Source organism: Trichomycterus rosablanca, chromosome 7 (assembly GCF_030014385.1).
Source record: "Trichomycterus rosablanca isolate fTriRos1 chromosome 7, fTriRos1.hap1, whole genome shotgun sequence".
Taxonomy (NCBI): domain Eukaryota; kingdom Metazoa; phylum Chordata; class Actinopteri; order Siluriformes; family Trichomycteridae; genus Trichomycterus; species Trichomycterus rosablanca.
Genome location: NC_085994.1, coordinates 23,717,363 through 23,736,532, shown reverse-complemented (window position 1 = coordinate 23,736,532; position 19,170 = coordinate 23,717,363). Strand labels below are relative to the sequence as shown.

Below are 19,170 nucleotides of genomic sequence, written 5' to 3'. Positions count from 1 at the left end.
ATGCTGTTAAAGGACACAATATCAGTATCTGTATTAGTAATGGTGATAGAAAACGAGAACAAATCAGCGAAGAGTGCAAATACTGTAGGTGAAAAGGGAAAGGAGAGGGGATGCTTTTAAAAAGAAACACATTTCATCATGGAAGGACTGGAATTTTCTTCGGTAAGTCAACATTTTTTTCTGATATTGCTGCTATTGTTGATAAACAGTTGATGAACAGTCACAGTGCAAGGGCAGTGGTAGCTCAGTGGTTACCAGTATGAAGTATGAAGACATCGCACACTTTCGGAAAACCAGACCGGACTAAGCAGCCCGGTGTCACAGCTTCAGAGAAATAGCAGGTTTGCCAACAGAGGAGCTGGCAAGTCTGTAAGGGAGAAATCTGTGGTGTATAAAAAACTATAAAAAATAAACAAAAAACTAACATGACTCCAGTGTGGCTCATTGTAGTGGTAGTATCAGAACTAGTAATCTTAAGAATGCCAATTTAAGCTCCAGCATCACCAAGTTGCCACTGTTGGACCCCTGAGCAAGAGCCTCAATGCTTTGTATTCAGTGATAATAGTAAGTTGCATTGGATAAAAGCATCTGCTAAATTCTGCAAATGTAAATGCAGGAATTAATGGATTGCACACATCTGTAAGTTTTGCAAACCATGCGAGAATGTTATTAACTAACCAAGTGTTAATTTATCATCTACTCAACCTGAAATAATGTACAGTTTATGTCAAAAAGATACTTGCACAACAGTCTTTGGATTTTAATTATACATGCAGATTGGAACAAATACTACTTTTTCTAGAAAGCCTCTTAGGGGTTTGTTCTTTTATATGTTTACTGGGGCGGCACGGTGGCTCAGTGGGTAGCGTCCAGTTTATACCCAATTGCATTATGCTTCCTCTCTTCTGGAGCTGAACCCAACCCGGATTGAGGAGAGCAAGACTCCGACCTGTGCGCAGTATCCGACTGCATCTTTTCACCTGCACGAGGCAAGTTCATATGCTGATCAGCTTTGTGTATGGAGAGCCACACCCTAAACACGTTCATCCTCGACTCTGTGCAGACGCCATCAACCAGCCAGCAGAGGTCGTAATTCGCTCAGTTATGAGGAGTCCTTATCCGGCTTGTCCTACCATGTGAACAACAGCCAATCGCTGTTCATGCAGGTGCCCAGCCCAGCCGGATGGCAGAGCTGAGAGTCAATATGATGTATTTGAAATCCCAGCTCTGGTGTGCTCGCATGTTTTACAGCTGCGATACCGCTTAGATGTTGTGAGAGTGTGTCAGGCCATCCAGCAGTTCAGACACGGTCATTTTTAGTGTTTATTGTTATTGTAATGGGGCGGAATGCAAGAATGAAAATGTAGAACTAATGTAGAACAACGCTTTGGCTAATCATTTGGCGCCAATCATTGTCCGTGTAGAGCTGAGATTTAAGCTCACAAATTTGATATGCCAGCTTGTGTGCTAGCGTGGTTTACCGCTGCGCCACCTGAGTGCCCCAAAACAATTTAAAAAAGTCAATGAACCCAATGACTCCTTTTTAATGGCACAAAACACAAGTTATGTTAGCATCAGCTAGCGCCAGCTTCTTTATATTAACCATCTTCAAATCTTGCAGAAGACATCAGTGGACCGACCAGAACTGTTTGAATTTGAAGGCATCTCTATGAGCAGCTACTTCACTGACAACTGGGAAAATGTTCAGAACTTCCAGGCAAAACCAGATGACATTCTTATTGCCACTTATCCTAAAGCAGGTAATCTGAACTTTTTTTTGGTATGTTTTTAATAATAATGCAATTCTCTTGCCATTTGTACCACCCCTACACTGGCCCATGAATATTACACACCACTTCTGGCACTCTTACAGTTGCATGTCACACAGAGTTACACAAAAACCCCGCCATAAGTGCAGGTGTATCAAGTCAATGAAACCTATTCGTCTCTCCTCCCTCAGGCACAGCCAACAGTGCCTGTTTGGACGACCGGTCTTGTCAGTAACACCCCCTGGAATCCAAACTTGAGTCCTCTAGATCTCAGCAATGGTGGGCTAGCGCATTAGACTGCTGTTCCACTGAAGTGTTCTCATAATCTGAACATTTGTTTATGCATTTTTCTCACGTCCAATTGCCCGATTGCATCATTCTTTCTCTCCACCAATGCCGATCTCCGCTATTATTGAGGAGAACGAAGCTAACTCACGCCATCTCCGACACGTGGGCAGCATGCCGTATGCGTCTTGTCACCTACACCTTGACGAGTGCAATGCGGATCAGCACTATGTATGGAATTAACAGCATACAATGAATTCCCTCACATGCACAGCACACTGTGTGAGGAAAAAAAGAAAAGGCGCCATTACAACCCAACTGGCGGCAATTCATTCACTGATGGAAAATTGCTGCATACAATAAATCTCTCATATACGAAATACATGTAACATATAGGCCATCTTACTCAAAAATTACATTAAACATAATAACCAAGCGATTAATACATGAAAAACACATTTTAAACAACTTTAACAAACTTTTTTATACAGAGCACTATAAACACATACCTTCCTCTAGCGCTTCCAGCGCGAACTGAGGACAGTGAATCGCTCAACACCAATATAACTCGCCACAACGGGCGTAAAATTCAAAATAAAAGCTCTTTACATAAATCGGCTAAAATACAAAGCACATTATAGTGGCCAGTGATAGTTCAGTGGTTAAGGTACTGGGCTAGTAAGCAGAAGGTTGCCGGTTCAAGCCCCGCCACCACCAAGTTGCCACTGTTGGGTCCCTGAGCAAGGCCCTTAACCCTCAATTGCTCATCGTGTTCAGGTCATTGTGTAAGTTGCTTTGGATAAAAGCGTCTGCTAAATGATGTAAATGAAAATGTAATTATGAAATTAACAAACAAAATGTACATAAAAATAAGGCTTATTCACTACAGCAACATATAATGAGTTAAACGAGGATTTTAAGTTAAATATGAGCAACATAAATCTAATTTATTTTCACATCTGCTACACAGGCGCTGTCAATCAGCCAGCAGAGGTGGTAATTGCATTAGTTATGAGAGAGTCCCTATCCGGCTTTTTTTTATATTCCACCCCTATCTGAACAACAGGCCAATTGTTGTTCATGTGGCCACTCAGCCCAGCTGGCAGGAAGAGCTGAGACTCGATACAATTTATTCGAGATCCCAGCTCTGGTTCCACTGTGTGTTTTTACCGCTGCGCCACCTGAGCGGCATAATATGAACATTTTAAAGGCATTTTTAACCAAGACTGCTGTCTGGCAAATTATCAAACTATAATTGTATTGTTTTCATTGTTTATTACTTTGCTTACCATATAGTTAAGATGTGCTACTCCAGATGTGTGATCCTGTAGTGTGAAAGTTTCTCCTTGCTACATTTATTGGATATAGAACTTTTATATGGGTTCTGCACAAATCTGTAGAGATGGTGGTAGCTTAGTGGGTAGAGCTTTGGGCTATCAATTAAAAGGTTGAGAGTTCAAACTTTCAAGAGAGTTCAACCATGTAGCCACTGTTGGGCCCTTGAGCAAGGCCCTTAACCCTCTCTGCTCTAGGGGCGCTGTGCAGTGGCTGACCCTGCGCTCTGACCCCAGCTTCCAAACAAGCTGGGATATGTAAAGAAAGAATTTGGTTGTCACTGCTGGACTGAGAATAGTCCACCAACAAAAAATTCCAGCCAACAGTGTAATGGCACTCACCCAGTGGTGGGTCTGAACACCAAACCCCTGCGTACCACGCAGGTGTCTTTAACTAGGTGAGCTACCAGATCAATTGGGAATTGGACCCAAGTGCTTAGTAATCTGTGAAATAGGCAATTTAACTAGCAAACAAAAGATTCTCTGAGTGGGATTTGAACCCAGGTCGTCAGAACACTGAGCAAGTGTGTCAACTCAGGTGGGTTCAAAATTAATGTGCTTGAACAGGTGCAAAAGAAAATACAAACACCACCTATTTTGGGGAAAAGTTTGAGCGGAAAAAATGAAGAACAAAGGACTGCCAGGGGAACAATGGCCACCTCAAGAGTTATGAGAAAAAGGGGTAAATAAAACAAGGCTTTCCCAACAGAAAATATAGAACTATAATAATAAATTACCAGAGAGAATGACTGAACTAATATTTTAATATTCACTAACTAATATATATATATATATATATATATATATATATATATATATATATATATATATATATATATATATCTTTTCTTTTTCTTTTCTTTTTCTTTTCTTTTCTTTTTCTATTCTTTTTCTTTTCTCCTTTCTTTTTTTTCTTTTCTTTCTTTTCTTTTCTTTTACTAGAGAGAGAGAACAACTTGAGACTAGAGAGAAATGAGGTGAGAGAGTGAAAACTTTCAATCCTCTACCAAGATTACCGGCTGAGTGTGTTTGCTCGCATGAGACAAAGAACCAGCAAGTTCTGGCTGCTTCTCTGTCTCTTTATAGACCTGTGCACAGGTGCTGGGCATTAGGCCTGATTGCCGGCTCGCTGTTGACCCCTAACGGCTGGAGTCTGCCTAGACCCAAGACCACCCCTTACAAACAGTGCCCCATGGGCAGCGTCCTGTGACCACTGATGAAGGTCTAGAAGATGACCAACAGCAGCAATAGATGAGGGATCGTCTCAGACTTTACATCTACAAGGTGGACCAACTAGGTAGGAGTGTCTAATAGAGTGGACAGTGAGTGGACACGGTATTTAAAATTTCCAGCAGCGCTGCTGTGTCTGATCTACTCATACCAGCACAACACACACTAACACACCACCACCATGTCAGTGTCACTGCAGTGCTGAGAATGATCCACCACCTAAATAATACCTGCTCTGTGGTGGTCCTGTGGGGGTCCTGAACATTGAAGAACAGGGTGAAAGCAGGCTAAAAAGGTATGTAGAGAAACAGATGGACTACAGTCAGTAATTGTAGAACTACAAAGTGCTTCTATATGGTAAGTGGAGCTGATAAAATGGACAGTGAGTGTAGAAATAAGGAGGTGGTTTTAATGTTATGGCTGATCAGTGTATTCAAACTAGGTATCTGTGGTGCTACTGGCCTGGTCAGGTGCTCAACAGACACAGTTGGCCATTTCTGGCTCATTGCTGCTGCAACAGTAACTCCAACAGTAAGTCTGGTTGAGGTGCCTACATTAGTGGAATACTGAGTGCATGACTGAATATGACCAAATTCCCACAGACACACTCCAGAATCTTGTATAAAGCTACCCTCAATAGTGAACCACAAGATGATTTGGGACGGGGAGGTGTTTGTATGCAGCTTTATATTAATGCCCATTGTTTTGGCACTGGATATCCAACAAGCTCATGAAGACCAGCTCTGCCATCAGGCTACTTTTGGGCTCCAAGGGTGCCGTACAATGGCTGACCCTCCACTCTGACTCCAGCTTCCAAACAAGCTGGGATATGTGGAAAAAGAGTTTCATTGTACTGTACATGTGTACATTCTAATAAAACCGCCAGTATAAAGCGATGAAGGTGCTTAGAGTAGCTGAGAAACACTGGCATTGTTCGACCACTAAATATCAAACAAAATATAGATGTTTTTTACTAGATAACAATAAATACAATCTTTTTTTTCATACTCTTCTTTGATAGGAACCACATGGGTGTCCTATATCTTGGATCTGCTCTACTTTGGCAAAACAGCACCTGAACGTGAAACCTCATTGCCAATCTATATGAAAGTTCCGTTCCTTGAGGCGGTCATTCCTGAAATACCTACAGGTCAGTGTGCATGATTACTTTTGTACAATTTGTAATGAAAAATGGATTAATTACCAGCAAGACAGGGTAACAATGTAGATTTTTTAACAGGGGTTGAACTAGCCGATAATATGCCCACTACTCCAAAGGCTCATCAAAACTCATCTACCTGTTCATTTGGTCCCCAAGTCCTTCTGGGAACAGAACTGCAAGGTAAAGTATGTGCCATTTATTTCTATAGCAGGTGTGGTGTATATATATATAGCTGCTGCAGGCACTGACAATTATGCCCGCTAGATGGCACTCAGTCGACCGGTGACAACACCGAGTTTCAAACCGAGGAGTTAAAAATCTCGGTGCTAGCCGCTCAGGTGGCGCAGCAGTAAAAAGACACTCTGAAACCAGAGCTGGGATCTCGAATACATCGTATCAAATCTCAGCTCTGCCTGTCGGCTGAGGCTGAGCGGCCACATGAACAACGATTGGCCTGTTGTTCATATGGGCGGGACTAAGCCAGATGGGGTCTCGCTCTCTCATGACTGGTGCAATTACGACCTCTGCTGGCTGATTGATGGCGCCTGCACAGAGATGAAAAAAAAGGGTGCTCTTAGGGTGTGTCCCTCCGTACGTGCAGCTAAGCTGCACTGCACTCGTCAAAGTGTAGGTGATAAGATGCATACGGCATGCTGGCAACGTGTCGGAGGGGGCATGGGTTAGCTTCGTTCTCCTCAATTAGAGCAGAGATCGGCATTGGTGCAGAGGAAGTATGATGCAATGGGGCAGTTGGACGTGCTAAAAAGGAAGAAAAAGGGGAGAAAATGCATTAAAAAAAATAAATAAATAAAATAACCCCATCCCCAAAATACCTTTGTGGGACCCTGTTTTCACTCTGATAATCTGTAAAACCCTCTCCGTGTAGGAGATAACTGACTGAATGTTGGATGACAACTGCTAGGGCTAAAACCATAGACATGGCATTAATAGATTACATTTTTTTCCTAGGTTGTCTATGTCGCTCGCAATGCCAAAGACAATGCTGTTTCCTACTTTCATTTTGACTGTATGAACGGAATACAACCTCATCCAGGAGACTGGAACACTTTTCTACAGAGGTTTATGGATGGAAAAGGTCAGGAAGAGCTATAAGTACTTTAAATATAAAACTCTATATATTATTTTAAATACCAGCAATGTAATACCATCCATTTGACCTTACAGTTGTGTTTGGACCATGGTATGACCATGTGTGTGGATACTGGAAGAAGAAACAGACATACTAAAATCTTCACTACATGTTCTTTGAGGATATGGTGGAGGTAAGGAGATAACATTAAAACCACCTCCTTGTTTCTACACTCACTGTCCATTTTATCAGCTTTACTTACCATATAGGAGCACTTTGTAGTTCTACAATTACTGACTTAATATGTCTTTATTTTTTTATTTACTTATTTAAATTGTTTGTATTTACCAACCAACTATTGTAATTTGTAAATATAAACAAATTTAGGATTTGATGCCTGCAATACATTTAAATTTTTTTAAATGTTTTACCAGTGTTACATCACCTTTTCTATTAATTAGGGATTGAGGACACTAATTGTTGCAGTTTTGCAAGTGGAATTTTCACCCATTCTTGCTTGATAAAAGACTTCAGCTGCTCAGCAGTCTGATTCTCCTCTTCATAATGCACAAAACAATATGAGACAGATCTTGACTGCAGATGGGCCAGTCAAGAACACACACTCTGTATCTATAAAGTCACATCTGTAGCAGCAGAATGAGGCCTGATGTTGTCTTGCTGAAATAATGCGTGAGAAGACGTCGTCTTGATGGCGGCATGTGTCCCTGTAAATCCCAAAATATTCCTCTGCATCAGTGGTGTTTTCACATATGTGCAAGTCATCCATGTCATGGGCACTGATGTACCTGCATACCATGATGAATGTTTGCTTTTGGATCTTTGTTGATAACAGTCATGAATAACTTGATGTCTGTTTTTTCCTAAAACATGCTGACCACACGCTTTTACTGTTTTTCGGTCCATCGGGAGTTTAGCTCAAGCCCAGAGAGCTCTTCAGCATTTCTGCATAGAATTGATGACTTTTCCAGAGTACTCCCAAGCCTATGTATGTGGCTGTATTTACACCAATAGCATGATGGTTTCTCATACAAAGCCGCCTGAAAGCTTAATGGGCAAGCACATTTAACAGTGGTTTCTGGTTTTGTCCCCCACATAGGTTCCTCCACATTCGCTGAATCTTTCCACAATATTATGTACAGTAGATGATGTAATTTGAAAAATAAATAATATTTTTTTATATTTTAAATAATCATAAAAGTAATAAGCCATGACCCATCTTTGCTTGTTAAGTCTGAATCTTTGCTTTGGTGGATGCTTCTTGTCTACCCAATCATATCACCCTCATTTGCTACCAATTCAACCTGTTCTGAGTGTGTTGCAAGCATCACTTTCTACTTCTTAAAAATTTAAGAAAATTAACAAATGTCCTAACTTTTAGGGTTTGTCATACTTAAATACTTTAATGCTGGGTTGGTACAGCAGTCTAATGCATCAGCCCACCACATGAACATTTCGAGCTTTAGACTTGGAAATGTTCAAAGCACTTTGTAGTTCTACAATTACTTACTGTAGTCCATCTATTTCTCTGCATACTGTTTTAGCCTGCTTTCACCCTGTTCTTCAATGGTCAGGACCCCCACAGGACCAACACAGCAGCGCTGCTGGAGTTTTTAAATACCGTGTCCACTCACTGTCCACTCTATTAGACACTCCTACCTAGTTGGTCCACCTTGTAGATGTAAAGTCAGAGACGATCGCTCATCTATTGCTGCTGTTTGAGTTGGTCATCTTCTAGACCTTCATTAGTGGTCTCAGGACGCTGCCCATGGGGCGATGTTAGCTGGATATTTTTGGTTGGTGGACTTTTCTCAGTCCAGCAGTGACAGTGAGGTGTTTAAAAACTCCAGCAGCGCTGCTGTGTCTGATCCACTCATACCAGCACAACACACACTAACACACCACCACCATGTCAGTGTCACTGCAGTGCTGAGAATGATCCACCACCTAAATAATACCTGCTCTGTGGTGGTCCTGTGGGGGTCCTGAACATTGAAGAACAGGGTGAAAGCAGGCTAAAAAGGTATGTAGAGAAACAGATGGACTACAGTCAGTAATTGTAGAACTACAAAGTGCTTCTATATGGTAAGTGGAGCTGATAAAATGGACAGTGAGTGTAGAAATAAGGAGGTGGTTTTAATGTTATGGCTGATCAGTGTATTCAAACTAGGTATCTGTGGTGCTACTGGCCTGGTCAGGTGCTCAACAGACACAGTTGGCCATTTCTGGCTCATTGCTGCTGCAACAGTAACTCCAACAGTAAGTCTGGTTGAGGTGCCTACATTAGTGGAATACTGAGTGCATGACTGAATATGACCAAATTCCCACAGACACACTCCAGAATCTTGTATAAAGCTACCCTCAATAGTGAACCACAAGATGATTTGGGACGGGGAGGTGTTTGTATGCAGCTTTATATTAATGCCCATTGTTTTGGCACTGGATATCCAACAAGCTCATGAAGACCAGCTCTGCCATCAGGCTACTTTTGGGCTCCAAGGGTGCCGTACAATGGCTGACCCTCCACTCTGACTCCAGCTTCCAAACAAGCTGGGATATGTGGAAAAAGAGTTTCATTGTACTGTACATGTGTACATTCTAATAAAACCGCCAGTATAAAGCGATGAAGGTGCTTAGAGTAGCTGAGAAACACTGGCATTGTTCGACCACTAAATATCAAACAAAATATAGATGTTTTTTACTAGATAACAATAAATACAATCTTTTTTTTCATACTCTTCTTTGATAGGAACCACATGGGTGTCCTATATCTTGGATCTGCTCTACTTTGGCAAAACAGCACCTGAACGTGAAACCTCATTGCCAATCTATATGAAAGTTCCGTTCCTTGAGGCGGTCATTCCTGAAATACCTACAGGTCAGTGTGCATGATTACTTTTGTACAATTTGTAATGAAAAATGGATTAATTACCAGCAAGACAGGGTAACAATGTAGATTTTTTAACAGGGGTTGAACTAGCCGATAATATGCCCACTACTCCAAAGGCTCATCAAAACTCATCTACCTGTTCATTTGGTCCCCAAGTCCTTCTGGGAACAGAACTGCAAGGTAAAGTATGTGCCATTTATTTCTATAGCAGGTGTGGTGTATATATATATAGCTGCTGCAGGCACTGACAATTATGCCCGCTAGATGGCACTCAGTCGACCGGTGACAACACCGAGTTTCAAACCGAGGAGTTAAAAATCTCGGTGCTAGCCGCTCAGGTGGCGCAGCAGTAAAAAGACACTCTGAAACCAGAGCTGGGATCTCGAATACATCGTATCAAATCTCAGCTCTGCCTGTCGGCTGAGGCTGAGCGGCCACATGAACAACGATTGGCCTGTTGTTCATATGGGCGGGACTAAGCCAGATGGGGTCTCGCTCTCTCATGACTGGTGCAATTACGACCTCTGCTGGCTGATTGATGGCGCCTGCACAGAGATGAAAAAAAAGGGTGCTCTTAGGGTGTGTCCCTCCGTACGTGCAGCTAAGCTGCACTGCACTCGTCAAAGTGTAGGTGATAAGATGCATACGGCATGCTGGCAACGTGTCGGAGGGGGCATGGGTTAGCTTCGTTCTCCTCAATTAGAGCAGAGATCGGCATTGGTGCAGAGGAAGTATGATGCAATGGGGCAGTTGGACGTGCTAAAAAGGAAGAAAAAGGGGAGAAAATGCATTAAAAAAAATAAATAAATAAAATAACCCCATCCCCAAAATACCTTTGTGGGACCCTGTTTTCACTCTGATAATCTGTAAAACCCTCTCCGTGTAGGAGATAACTGACTGAATGTTGGATGACAACTGCTAGGGCTAAAACCATAGACATGGCATTAATAGATTACATTTTTTTCCTAGGTTGTCTATGTCGCTCGCAATGCCAAAGACAATGCTGTTTCCTACTTTCATTTTGACTGTATGAACGGAATACAACCTCATCCAGGAGACTGGAACACTTTTCTACAGAGGTTTATGGATGGAAAAGGTCAGGAAGAGCTATAAGTACTTTAAATATAAAACTCTATATATTATTTTAAATACCAGCAATGTAATACCATCCATTTGACCTTACAGTTGTGTTTGGACCATGGTATGACCATGTGTGTGGATACTGGAAGAAGAAACAGACATACTAAAATCTTCACTACATGTTCTTTGAGGATATGGTGGAGGTAAGGAGATAACATTAAAACCACCTCCTTGTTTCTACACTCACTGTCCATTTTATCAGCTTTACTTACCATATAGGAGCACTTTGTAGTTCTACAATTACTGACTTAATATGTCTTTATTTTTTTATTTACTTATTTAAATTGTTTGTATTTACCAACCAACTATTGTAATTTGTAAATATAAACAAATTTAGGATTTGATGCCTGCAATACATTTAAATTTTTTTAAATGTTTTACCAGTGTTACATCACCTTTTCTATTAATTAGGGATTGAGGACACTAATTGTTGCAGTTTTGCAAGTGGAATTTTCACCCATTCTTGCTTGATAAAAGACTTCAGCTGCTCAGCAGTCTGATTCTCCTCTTCATAATGCACAAAACAATATGAGACAGATCTTGACTGCAGATGGGCCAGTCAAGAACACACACTCTGTATCTATAAAGTCACATCTGTAGCAGCAGAATGAGGCCTGATGTTGTCTTGCTGAAATAATGCGTGAGAAGACGTCGTCTTGATGGCGGCATGTGTCCCTGTAAATCCCAAAATATTCCTCTGCATCAGTGGTGTTTTCACATATGTGCAAGTCATCCATGTCATGGGCACTGATGTACCTGCATACCATGATGAATGTTTGCTTTTGGATCTTTGTTGATAACAGTCATGAATAACTTGATGTCTGTTTTTTCCTAAAACATGCTGACCACACGCTTTTACTGTTTTTCGGTCCATCGGGAGTTTAGCTCAAGCCCAGAGAGCTCTTCAGCATTTCTGCATAGAATTGATGACTTTTCCAGAGTACTCCCAAGCCTATGTATGTGGCTGTATTTACACCAATAGCATGATGGTTTCTCATACAAAGCCGCCTGAAAGCTTAATGGGCAAGCACATTTAACAGTGGTTTCTGGTTTTGTCCCCCACATAGGTTCCTCCACATTCGCTGAATCTTTCCACAATATTATGTACAGTAGATGATGTAATTTGAAAAATAAATAATATTTTTTTATATTTTAAATAATCATAAAAGTAATAAGCCATGACCCATCTTTGCTTGTTAAGTCTGAATCTTTGCTTTGGTGGATGCTTCTTGTCTACCCAATCATATCACCCTCATTTGCTACCAATTCAACCTGTTCTGAGTGTGTTGCAAGCATCACTTTCTACTTCTTAAAAATTTAAGAAAATTAACAAATGTCCTAACTTTTAGGGTTTGTCATACTTAAATACTTTAATGCTGGGTTGGTACAGCAGTCTAATGCATCAGCCCACCACATGAACATTTCGAGCTTTAGACTTGGAAATGTTCAAAGCACTTTGTAGTTCTACAATTACTTACTGTAGTCCATCTATTTCTCTGCATACTGTTTTAGCCTGCTTTCACCCTGTTCTTCAATGGTCAGGACCCCCACAGGACCAACACAGCAGCGCTGCTGGAGTTTTTAAATACCGTGTCCACTCACTGTCCACTCTATTAGACACTCCTACCTAGTTGGTCCACCTTGTAGATGTAAAGTCAGAGACGATCGCTCATCTATTGCTGCTGTTTGAGTTGGTCATCTTCTAGACCTTCATTAGTGGTCTCAGGACGCTGCCCATGGGGCGATGTTAGCTGGATATTTTTGGTTGGTGGACTTTTCTCAGTCCAGCAGTGACAGTGAGGTGTTTAAAAACTCCAGCAGCGCTGCTGTGTCTGATCCACTCATACCAGCACAACACACACTAACACACCACCACCATGTCAGTGTCACTGCAGTGCTGAGAATGATCCACCACCCAAATAATACCCAATCTGTAGTGGTCCTGGGAGAGTCCAAACCATTGAAGAACAGCATGAAAGAGGGCTGTTGGTAAACCCCAAAAAGAGAATAATTTCACAAAATAACTATTAATTGCAATTGTACTATTAATCACATTGGTGTGGGTTCATGGTCTGATCTTTGAACATTTCTACTTTGTTTGTCTAGGACACTGGGCGTGAAGTGGAGCGTTTGTGCTCCTTCCTTGGTTTGTCTATACCAACAGAAGAGAGGGCAAAAATTACCAAAAATGTTCACTTTGATACCATGAAGCAGAGCAAGATAACCAATCACTCCACTATCCACTTCATGGATTTCGAGGTCTCACATTTTATGCGCAAAGGTTAATATGCCATAAATCTCGATAAGCTTTTTAACTTATCACACCTTTTTATTATGGGGTTATGGTATTTTCTTCAGATACTCAAGGCTATAGATTATAGAAATATATTTCTCATGCTTTAGTACTTACAGACTTACATTTTTCAAACAAAGTCTATCAATGGTTTTAAAACCATCACACTTGTACTTGTAACTGATGCACTGTGCACTACACATACTACAGTTTGGCACAAAGGTCACGGTGGATAGTTATTTATTTATTTATTAGTATTTTAACATCATGTTTTACACAAAAACTACTTTCATGACAGGACAGATAGTTACAGGTTACACATTAAAATTAAAGTGGTTAGCATTAGCCTTCAGTCTCTGAAGGTAAGCCTTTTGCTCAGTGGTAAACATAGAGGTTTCCACAAAGTTGAATCAGTTCATCTGGACACAAGTTTGTTGTCTTCTTCAGTCTGAGCTGGTAAACGACCATCCCTGAACCGGGGAGGGGGCCTGAGAGTACATCTCTCACCATCTTACAACGCCGTAATAGGAGCTATACCCCAATCATGTGCGAAAGGCACACATGGCCATGGTAATTAATGGTCATTATGACTTGCGTATGGACCTGATCACCAGTTCCATTGTTATGCAGTGGTCGGGGATCGGTCGTTATGCAAATTGTCTGCATATAAGGTTGGGGTTATTCACCACCAGCTCAGACTGAAGAAGTCACTTGGATGAGTGACGAAACGTATCTCTACAACAAATTTGTGTCCAGATGAACTGATTCAACTTTGTGGATATGTGTACCTGGATTATTGAGCATGCATCAAGATAAACATAAAGGTGTTATTACAGTTTTTCTGAGTTGCTAAAACACCTTTCCCGAAACCTCCTCTCCTTTTCTCAAAACAGTAAACACAAAACCCAAAATGTGTAAGCTACTTTCACAAAACCTCTGACTTGTCTTGCAAAATCAAACCATCAACTCAAAACTATTTTATCTTTACTCAAAACCAAACACTGCCGTCAAAATACACACAAATCCAGCCAATGCATGAACACTACACAGCAGTTATTACACACTACATAAAACATTACAAAACACTGTGCTTTTATAATAGCAAAACCAAATATCTTTATTCAAGAATTCTGAAATGTTTTTTGTTGACATAAAAACATATTTACTGAAGTGTTTACATATTTAAATACTAGATAACAAACAAAGAAATACAGTATATAAACTGCAAGATATTTATTTATAATAAACTTTACAGTTTGCAAAGTTTGCAATGATTAACTTTACAGTTTGCAAAGTCAATAATTTTTTCTGCCTCAGGATCATATCTTAGGGTATCTCAGGCCACAGGACTTCATATACATCACAGGCAATATTCTCCCTACCTAGACAATGCAAAAAAAATTCATGCAGAGTCCACCACCTCTGACACGCCCTTCTCTTCTTCTTCTATTGTTGCCCTTTATTGCTAGTCACAATACAGCTCAGAAATGCCACATGCATCTGAAATGACTTTTATTCTGTTTACCTAATCATTTGAACCCTTTTTACTGATATGACACGTGTGCACAGTTTTTACCTGTAGTGTGTTAACGATGACAATAGTGCGTTTGTTGTGTTTAATCTCCGCACATACATTTTACATGTTCAGCAACATGCAGACACTTTTATCCAGACAACTTACAGTATACAGTCTAAGCAACTGAGGGTTACGGGTCATGCTCAAAGGTCCAACAGTGGCAACCTTGCAGTGGTTTTACTAGTCCAGTACCTTAACTGCTAGGCTACATGGTCACATTGCCACCACGATGATCAGGCATTTCTATAACTGCATGTTGATCAGCTATGTTGGGACCTCTTCTCCACCTCTTTGTAAGAATAAATCCAGCTTTGTTCAAATGTAAACATTCTCCGGGGTTTTAGTTTAAATGTGACACATCATGACAGACCTCATGTTGTTGTATAAATGTGCATCTTCCTCCTCGTCCACCACCTCTGACACGCCCTTCTCTTCTTCTTCTATTGTTGCCCTTTATTGCTAGTCACAATACAGCTCAGAAATGCCACATGCATCTGAAATAACTTTTATTCTGTTCACCCAATCATTTGAACCCTTTTTACTGATATGACACATGTGTGCACAGTTTTTCCCTGTAGTGTGTTAACAATGACAATAGTGTGTTTGTTGTGTTTAACTTTTGTGGCCTGTGTGTGCCATTTTGCATCAAAGTGCGCTACAATGAGAAATGTGTGTTAGTCAGTGAGAATGTGTTTAGAGTTTTGCAAAAAGGTTGAATCAGACGTGAAACTGTGTCAAACTAAGAGAAAATGGTTTAAGGTTTTGTGAAATGAGTGAGTCATTCAATAGACAAGTTTTGGCAGTTGACAGTTGTGTTCCAAGAATGGGATTTAGTGTTTTAGCGATTGAGAAAAACTGTAAAATGAGAGTGGTTAGCATTAGCCTTTAGTCTTCTCACATAATTTATGGTTTACATCATGGCTCTTGACACATTGTTTTGCTAAAATAATTTAAATTAAGAAAGAAATGATTCCAAATGTCATGTGGACAGGCTGGAAACAGCAGTTTACTGTGTACAGTATTGTATCAGCTTGTGACTAAGTAACCATTACTTGTTTTTAATGCTCTGCTTTAATGCTCTGCTTGTGCTTGCCTTTACCAAAGAACACAACTGTAGTAAAACAGCTTCTATTATACACAAAGCACAAAAAATACTACTAATTTTACATTAAAGTTCATGTGAAAACTACCAATCTATACAATTGGAATCAGCCATTCATGAACTGATAGCCATACCAACTTTACAAGTACTATAATTTAAGTAAAATGTCCCAGTAACTGTCTAACATGCTCAGCCATCAATTGTGCCATACCTAATTATCCCTAATGATAAAAACCAGCTCTGCACATAATCGCATTGGGCTCTTGCACGCCTCTTTCTTGCCATAACATTAAAACCACCTCCTTGCTTCTACACTCACTGTCCATTTTATCAGCTCCACTCACCATATAGAAGCACTTTGTAGTTCTACAATTACTGACTGTAGTCCATCTGTTTCTCTGCATGCTTTGTTAGCCCCCTTTCATGCTGTTCTTCAATGGTCAGGACTCTCCCAGGACCACTACATAGCAGGTATTATTTGGGTGGTGGGTCATTCTCAGTACTGCAGTGACACTAACATGGTGGTGGTGTGTTAGTATTGATAGTGTGTTGTGCTGGTATGAGTGGATAAGACACTGGACTGAGAATAGTCCACCAACCAAAAATACCCAGCCAACAGCGCCCTGTCGGCAGCGTCCTGTGACCACAGATGAAAGTCTAGAAGATAACCAACTCAAAAAGCAGCAATAGATGAGCGATCGTTTCTGACTTTACATCTACAAGGTGGACCAACAAGGTAGGAGTGTCTAATAGAGTGGACAGTGAGTGGACACGGTATTTAAAAACTCCATCAGCTTCTGTGTCTTATCCACTCATACCAGCTCAACACACACTAACACACCACTGACCATTGAAGAACAAAGTAGGGTGAAAGCAGGCTAAAAAAAAGTACGTAGAGAAATAGATGGACTACAGTCAGTAATTGTAGAACTACAAAGTGCTTCTATATGGTAAGTGGAGCTGATGAAATGGACAGCGAGTGTAGAAACGAGGAGGTGGTTTTAATGTTATGGCTGATCAGTGTAGTGTACACTTTGTTTACATATTAGCATTATCACTTAGCTGTCACTTTGGGGTTTGTTATTAGCATTAGCTCAACATGCTCGTTAGTTCTAGTCTCTGGTGGTGGTATTTTTTTATATAGTATTGTATTCTGAATTGTGAATGCCTGCACTAGCATTCAGTAGCCTATTTCCTGGAGTGTAACATTATACATTTGTAATTAAAATAGGTTTCTATTGTCTACAAATAGTTTTTGTGTGTGTGTCTTTTCACATTTGTTTATTTAGGTAAAGTTGGGCACTGGAAGAATCACTTCACTGTGGCTCAGAATGAGCAGTTTGATGAAAACTTGCAAACAGAAGAATTGTAATTCACAGTTTTGTCAGGGTCAGTTCTGTTTACATGTAAACTGCATATTATCTAGTAAATATGATAAATTGAGACTGTTTTATGCAATTTATGGTTATAATGTTTTCATATTCCTTTAGTGGTATTGCATTTTAATGTGCATATTACTATCACAGCAGGCTATTAAATTTTTTAATAAAACTAACTCGGTCATGTTATATATATTTGATGCTTTGATGCAACACACTCAAAGAACATTAGGACAGTCTCATGTTTACCCCTGTGTTTCATCAGCATTCCTAATAATGAGACTGCACAACAGTCTATTTTCAATATGAGACAGATCTGGACCGCAGGCAGGCCAGTCAAGCATGCGCATTCATTTGTCTATGCAGCCACACTGTTGTAGAGCGAACAAAATGAGGCCTGGCAGTGTCTTTCTGAAATAATCATGGACTAGCGGTGGGTCAGATCACTGGGCGAGAGGCAGGATACACCCCGGACAGGTCACCAGTCATAAGACTTTTGATATAATACAAGTTAAAATCTTTTTATTATAACTATACAGTTTTCAGCCATAACCTCCTTGTTTCTACACTCACTGTCCATTTTACCAGCTCCACTTACCATATAGAAGCACTTTGTAGTTCTACAATTACTGACTGTAGTCAGTATATATATATATATATATATATACAGAAATCGATTGCCGCAATCAGATTTGCACAGGGAACGTTCCTGGTTGTTGTTGCAACAAGAGATATTGCAAATCTGATTGCGGCAATCGATTTCTGAGAATATTCTGGTCTTCTTTGATATGCTACATGACCACCTTCCCATTGGAAAAACTTGCCCTTGATCCAATATGGCGGCTTTCAAGATGGCGGCCATGTTCCGGACATAGCCTTAAAGATAGGCCCCCTCACCCATTACTTGCTGGGGTATTCATATATGTCATTTTCCCTTTCGTTTCTGAAATAAAAGAGTGTCCTGAGACTTTTGACACCCTGTATATATATATATAATATATATATATCTGTTTATCCACACACTTTTTGTAGACTGCTTTCACTCTGGTCTTCAATGATCAGGACCACTACAGAGGAGGTATTATTTGGGTGGTGGATCATTCTCAGCACTGCAGTGACACTGACATGGTGGTGGTGTGTTAGTGCGTGTTGTGCTGGTATGAGTGGATCAGACACAGCAGCGCTGCTGGAGTTTTTAAATACTGTGTCCACTCACTGTCCACTCTATTAGACACTCCTACCTAGTTGGTCCACCTTGTAGATGTAAAATCAGAGACGACCGCTCATCTATTGCTGCTGTTTGAGTTGGTCATCTTCTAGACCTTCATCAGTGGTCACAGGATGCTGCCCACAGGGTGCTGTTGGCTGGATATTTTTGGTTGGTGGACTATTGGCAGTCCAGCAGTGGCAGTGTGGTGTTTAAAAACTCCATCAGCGCTGCTGTGTCTTATCCGCTCATACCAGCACAACACACACTAACACACCACCACCATGTCAGTGTCACTGCAGTGCTGAGAATGATCCACCACCCAAATAATACCTGCTCTGTGGGTGTCCTGACCATTGAAGAACAGCATGAAAGGGGGCTAACAAAGCATGCAGAGAAACAGATGGACTACAGTCAGTAATTGTAGAACTACAAAGTGCTTTTATATGGTAAGTGGAACTGATCAAATGGACAGTGAGTGTAGAAACAAGGAGGTGGTTTTATGGTTTGTCTTAATATCTACTATGTGTTACTAGGCACAGTTAACACACAATATGCCCCTTAGAAGAAAATGTCTCTTTCTGCCAGTGTTCTTCCACTCTAAACCAATTAACCCATAAAGTTTATGGTACTTGAAGGTAACAAGTCCAGTGTTGAAAATAGTAATGTGTTCTGCAAATTTTTACTCTGCAAAA

The 19,170-nt window shown here is 40.6% G+C and overlaps 1 pseudogene; it reads left to right on the top strand.

The window, feature by feature from the left end:
* The first annotated feature begins 138 nt into the window (after positions 1 to 138).
* LOC134318022 (cytosolic sulfotransferase 3-like) lies at positions 139 to 17,261 on the top strand (annotated as a pseudogene).
* The last annotated feature ends 1,909 nt before the right edge of the window (positions 17,262 to 19,170 follow it).